Below are 6663 nucleotides of genomic sequence, written 5' to 3'. Positions count from 1 at the left end.
GGCCTTTGTGGAGCCCGCGTGACAGGGGCGTAAGTTGAAGCTGTGAGTGCTGGGAAGGTAAGAGAGATTTTAGGTGAAATTGGAAAACGGAAACGGACATAAGCGCGGCATATCTAATCCGCAGCATACGCTAACCGCATACGCTAGCCACAAACCATTTGAAAATGTCCCTGATCTTCCGATACATTAAACGGGGTGGTGAGGTGTGTAGACGATATCATCACCATCATCATGAACGTAAACGTCACATACTAGAATTAAGGCCATGCATGCAGTAGCGCAGGTACCAAGCTCATATGCAGTGAATTTCACATGACAGAAGCAGTAGCCTTGCGGAGATCGTTCCCTTCCTTACCTCCGTTAGCACAGTCTGACGTCCTTTTGTAGGAATTTTTTTTGCTCCATGAATTGTGATCAATATTTATTTTCTCTTATCAGCAGCCGCAGTTCGTCCGCGTCCGCTTCGTGTAGCCGCTGCGGCTGCATCCATGGCGGCCATCGGGAGCCTGCGCCGTTCACTCGCCGCTGGGCGGCTTGTAGGGCTCCCGTACCCATGGAGGTGCATTGCGCCTCTCAACATCAGTGGCAACGGGATGTGTCACGGTGCCCTGTCGGATGCGCCTCCATTCCGGGTGCTGCTGTGGGCTGTGGCTGGCCACCTGCCACTTTTTGAGCAGGCCACCAAATGGACGGCGCAGGTGATGTCTCATGATGGATTTAATTAACTTCCAAGTGCTGCCTTTAAACTGGTCGCGCGCTGCTCACAATTGCAGCTCTGTAAACTTATTCGCTTCTTAGAGTCGCGACTGGTGTTAAAATATTCCCGTTTTATTTACATCGCAAAGTGATGCAAACGCCGTTCTTGTTATTAAAGTATGCGTTTTTGGTATTTAACTAACTGCGCTACAGTTAGCTATTTAGATAGCGCAGGTACTCAATGAACTTCAGGTGAGGAAATTTTTGAAACATATAAGGTGGCATATTTCGCAAGATGAGCAGAAGCTGCTTGCAATTTTAGCAGGTTGGTATAGAATGTAAGCAAACACAACATATCACAGGCAAGGAACGTATTTTGGTCATTGACGCAGTTTGAAAATTTTGGTAGAGAAGCAAAATTACCCGTTTTAAACAGTTCCGGGAACAAATGCAGCTGGGGATGATTTTGAAACTTGGTCATTGGTAAGATTGCGTTCATTTTCTAAACCTGTTTCTAAACCCTCTGTATCGTTCCTAACTGAACTGAGCTGCCTCTTAAGTTCAGATATTGCTGATTCCATGTCTTTTACTTTCGTGGCTAAGACATAAATTCCTTGAATTCCATGAATTCATTCAGCTAAACAGGAAAGATTGTTTTGATTTCCTTTTGAGACTCCTGCAGGCCATCCATTGTTGAATTATTATTGTTATGGCCTTCTAGCAATTCCGACATTTGTTTCTTAGTCGCGCCAGGACCTGCTTCAATATCGCCGCAAGACAACAGATTATTTGATAAGGCAATCAAACAAGAACGAAAGCACTGAGCACACAGTGGACAGAGTAGCAACACAGAAAGCGATCGTCACTCCGGTAGTAATGTTCAGATCTTGAATCACTAATCTGAATCGCAAAGTAAAGAAGGATTGCTGAGCACGTTACATCGTTTGTTGCTGTCGTGGCTGCTGGCGAAGAATGGGTCCGGTGGTAGTGTTATAGTAGATGGATGTGCCGTGTGACACGACGTCCCTGATGTGGTCACAGGTGGGTGCCAGGAGAGCTCCAGAGAGGCCGGTATCGATGAGCAAAAACGATTGTTTAGCATGTATCGTTTAAAGTGCCTAACAATCTTAAACTGCTAATAGCACTGCCGGGAGGTCTATTCAAACGCATCATGGACCAAAACAATGTTCAAGAGCGTGTCTAGCTGAATGAATGTTATAAAAATCGTCAGGACGATCATGAAATATAATGCGAGAAACCTCCAATAACTTTTGGATTTGCCCTCGATGATCACTTAAGATGTTTTTGCACTAAATCGTGAATTCAGAGACGTGATCGAACTTATCTAGAGGGTGCAGAATGGTGGAAGTGGTTAAAGGGTGGCGGTTGTGAAGATGGAGGAGAGGGGGTGGAGGGTGAAGTATAGTTGTGAGTGTTGAGTAAAGGTACTGCGCAAAATAATACAAACATGGACGAGAAGGGCACAAGGACGGGCGCAGACTCGCGACTGGGTTTATTCAGAACAACAACGCATACTTATAACTTCCGCACTACCATGTCAGTCGCTAAGCGCAAGCCAGAAATCTGCATTCTGTCTGATAAAGTCTTATCGGGGTATCACTCACGCAATCATCTCATTTTTTCCTAATTAAAAAAGCCTCAGCAAGTTCACGCGCTATCTGGTCACGGCTACGCCTCAAAATTCTCGTTTTCCGCTGCAAAGGCAGGCATGGGTTATCACGCGTAGCCGAAGGGCATGCGCTACAATGTAAGGGCAGATTAGATCATTTTCCGGTCTTAAATTAAAGCTGGTGTTCCCTCAAACGGTCGTTTACACATCGGCCTGTTTGACCGATGTAAGCTTTTCCACATGTCAGGGGGATCTTGTAAACAACCCCCTCCGAGCACTTGACGAACTCAGTGGCGTGACGCTTCTTGCAACCTCGAACGCTCCTTTCTCGGGCAGAAATCCGAGGGCAGAGTGAGGCCAATTTGCGCGGGACAGAAAATACCACCGGCACTCCGTAGCGATTAGCTACGTTCTTCAAGTTGTGTGATACCCTGTGTATGTAGAGAACAACCGTCGGCCTGATTTTTTTCTCGGACGGGATCTTCCTGGGGTGCTCTCGCTTTCAATCTCCGTAGTAGCTTTTCAGCCACAGCGACGACAACTGGAAAAGGGAACCCAGCCCTCAGCAACCTACCAACCTGATTGTTCAGGCTGCCATGCACCAGATGAACACACGACATCTCCAAGGCTCCCTTCAGGCAGAATGTAGCAATGGCCCGTTTTACCATCTTGGAATGTGCGGATTCGTATGGCAACAGGTCTTTCCGGGCTCGTGGCGAGTACATCCAGCAAGTGTGATCTGGCTTTAAAAACAGGTTGATATCTAAAACTGCAATCTATTATCGTCAGGTAATTCGTAGGTGAAGGTTAGACACCTCCCGTGTCGTTTAAAAACCGATAAAATCTCTTGCACGGAGTTCGTGTGTCTCAAACCAGGTTGTTCTTTAAAAAAAAAACCAGATAGTCGTCCATGTATCTAAAAAACTTATAAACAAACTTGTCCAAATAACAAACCAGATCACAATCAGTACTGCCCAAGAAAATGTCAGCCAACCAGGTGCCACACAAGAGGCAATACAAATACCCTCGCGTTGAACCTGGACCTGGTTCTCAAGAGGTTGCAAGCAATGGTTTACTCGAGATAGAATTCAAGTACTGACTAGAGTTGTCCTGGGACAAACCACTGGCGTTTTGAAAACCACGACCCCATTATCTTCAATGCAAAAAACGCCGCCGCCGTTTTTATGGAGGAAAAACGCTAAGGCGCCCGTGTGCTGTGCGATGTCAGTGCACATTAAAGATCCCCCAGGTGGTCGAAATTATTCCGGAGCCCTCCACTACGGCACCTATTCTTCCTTTCTTCTTTCACTCCCTCCTATATCACTTTCCTTACGGCGCGGTTCAGGTGTCCAAAGATATATGAGACAGATACTGCGCCATTTCCTTTCCCCCAAAACCAATTATTATTATTATTATTTGTTTTTTCCATCTGATTCAAACATGTGTTGGCCGCCCCTTGATGACTGTGGATTGGGTTGTAATCTTTGGCCCCGTAACTTTCACGTAGTTTTTGGCATATATTGTGCTGGGTTTTCCTCGACAATAAAGAGTTGTTAGTCAGCGCCCGTCCTGTCGTCAGTGTTTTTTCTACTCGTGTCCCCGTCTGTTTCCGCGCTGGTCATTTCGAATTCATGTCCCACCAACTCGCCCAATCGGCAATTTTGATTGAAGGTCCACATGTGCGCGGATACTGATACATCGATGACAAAATGCACAATGAAAAGGGCGTGAAACTTTATCAAGTGAACATATCAAAAAAGCACTTTAACCAGCAAAAAACCAAGGAAAACACACGTGCCAAACAACATCGTGGCCAAAGGGCGGTGTCAAGAACACTTTGACAGAAACAACGAGCGAGCCTAAAGGGCCCAAGCAAGCGATGCAAAAGCAGTCAGGAATCTAAAATCAGATAAAACGTCATACAACCCTACGGACGCCACAAAAAAAACTAACAACAAACGAATACAACTCAAAAAGGAGCAAAAAACTTGTCAACGCCAAGAAGGTAAGAGGTAAAAAACAGTCTACACTGAAAACACAATTTCGACGATTACTACTTATGAGCCGCACCAAAATCCTGAGGAGAAGAATGCGCACCGGCTAACATAAGAAAACTTCATGAGCAAACGGGAAGTGGCAGGCGAACATGCAAAATCAGGAATCTTTAGGCATGGTCAAGGAAGCTCATTTATTTCTCGTGGAGTGAAATTGAGGGCGCGCTTACGCAACTGTCCCCTGCCTTAGCAATAAAGTAGGCCTCAATGGCCTCCCTTTCTGTTTTGTTTTTAATGTTGCTAAGAACGTTGTTGCTGCACTTTCCTGCAGTGTTTGCGAACTCGTTGAGCCTCACTCGCCGAGAATGTGGTCTTCGCTTTCAACAAATTAATTACCTGTGCGTCGTTCGCTGCACTCTTCTTGCTGTTTTTAGCGAGAAATATCGCACAATGAGCGAGTGCAATTATTTGCTGTCACAACATCAGACCCAGTCAATTCCGTCACCATGCGCGTCAGTCAGCATAAAACTCTAGGAAGAGTGAAAAACGAGAGCTGGCACGGAACCTTCATCTCTAGAGCGAATACAAGAATTTCCAGCGTCAGGAAAGTAATCATTTTGAAGTATAAGGAGGTGCCAGCAAAGAAAACCAGCAGTACGGCGACGTCTCTTTGTTTGAACCACCCTGTGTCTCACCCATTCTTTATCAGTATGGTGTGAAAGCAAATTCGATAAATCCCTAAATTGCGAATTCTGTAATGTAGGGGGGCGTTCATAAAGTTCGCGTTATCAGTACCATTAATTTATAACAGACGTACCCGATAGGCATCAAATGAATGCGCGTCTCTCTAGATTTAGCAGGATATAAAAATTGTGCTCTATATAGTACCGCACAGCACCGCTAAAAGAACCAAACAGAATTGTTAGCATCGATCGAAAAACTCGAAGCACGTGCAGTGATCCGCTTTTGTATCTGAAGGTACACTATCAAGGGAGAAGCGCAGAGTTTAGCTCACGAAAGACACCCTTCATTCCATGACAACGCACCGGCCCGCTCAGCACATGCGACACATGCGGCCTGTTTAGGCTGCGAAATTTTCCCCATCCCATATTCACCCGACCTCGCACCTGGTGACTTCTTCCTCTCCCCTCGTATGAAGATCACACTGCGCGGAAACCATTTTCGGGGCGACGAGGATATCATTGCTGAGTCATTGCTGAAGTGGAACTCTTCATCCTGAACTCTGAAAAGGAAGAGTTCTACACGGACGGTCTGCGGCAGCTCGTTCATCGTTTGCAGAAGTGCATGGCCATGGGAGTAGAATACGCAGGAAAAGCTTAACCTGCAACCAAAGTTCATCTGTGTTTCTTCTTGGCAATATACCCCACATACACACAAACACGTGTGTGTGTGTGTGTGTGTGTGTGTTTGTGTGTGTGTGTGTGTGTGTGTGTGTGTGTGTGTGTGTGTGTGTGTGTGTGTGTGTGTGTGTGTGTGTGTGTGTGTGTGTGTGTGTGTGTGTGTGTGTGTGTGTGTGTGTGTGTGTGTGTGTGTGTGTGTGTGTGTGTGTGTGTGTGCGCGTGTGTGCGTGTGTGTTTCCCGCAACGTGTTTCTCGTATAACGCAACGTGTATCAAGCAACGTGTTTCCCGTATAATGTGTATATATATATATGTATATATATATATATATATATATATATATATATATATATATATATATATATATATATATATATATATATATTTGTGTGTGTGTGTGTGTGTGTGTGTGTGTGTGTGTGTGTGTGTGTGTGTGTGTGTGTGTGTGTGTGTGTGTGTGTGTGTGTGTGTGTGTGTGTGTGTGTGTGTGTGTGTGTGTGTGTGTGTGTGTGTGTGTGTGTGTGTGTGTGTGTGTGTGTGTGTGTGTGTGTGTGTGTGTGTGTGTGTGTGCAGAAAAAGGGCACACGAACGGAAACAAAGATTTATTTGCGACGTTTCGGCCGGGCTCCGGCCGAAACGCCGCAAATAAATCAAGCCCGGCCGAAACGTCGCAAATAAATCTTTGTTTTCGTTCGTGTGCCCCTTTTCTGCATTAGAAATTTCGGGATCCGGGAAGACTTTTGTGAAGCACATATATATAGCCGAAAGCGTTGATGCGGTGAAGAAGGAACAGGGCAGTAAAACGCCGGTGGTGCTGGCGCAGAGCTGCACAACGCTTCACTGTACGTCATGACATACGGCTCAAGCAGCGGCTGGGGACAGGCCATTGGCTGCACCGCTCGACGGAATTCGTCGCAAATGACATCCGAGATGGCTCCGACGGGTGATGCCTCGACAGGGGAGCTTTGTCAGGAGCAGTGGGC

The 6663-nt window shown here is 46.0% G+C and overlaps 1 long non-coding RNA gene across 2 annotated transcripts in view; it reads left to right on the top strand.

Moving 5' to 3' along the window:
• Positions 1 to 467: 467 nt before the first annotated feature.
• LOC144115529 (uncharacterized) overlaps positions 468 to 6663 on the top strand; it is a 30683-nt gene continuing 24487 nt past the window's right edge. For both annotated transcript variants that reach the window (XR_013311440.1, XR_013311439.1), the window contains exon 1: positions 468 to 698. This is a non-coding gene — a long non-coding RNA (uncharacterized LOC144115529). The remainder of the gene's footprint in view (positions 699 to 6663) is intronic.

This window comes from Amblyomma americanum, chromosome 1, assembly GCF_052857255.1.
Source record: "Amblyomma americanum isolate KBUSLIRL-KWMA chromosome 1, ASM5285725v1, whole genome shotgun sequence".
NCBI lineage: Eukaryota > Metazoa > Arthropoda > Arachnida > Ixodida > Ixodidae > Amblyomma > Amblyomma americanum.
Note: the sequence above shows the minus strand (reverse complement) of the source record. Positions and strands in the feature narration are given on the sequence as shown.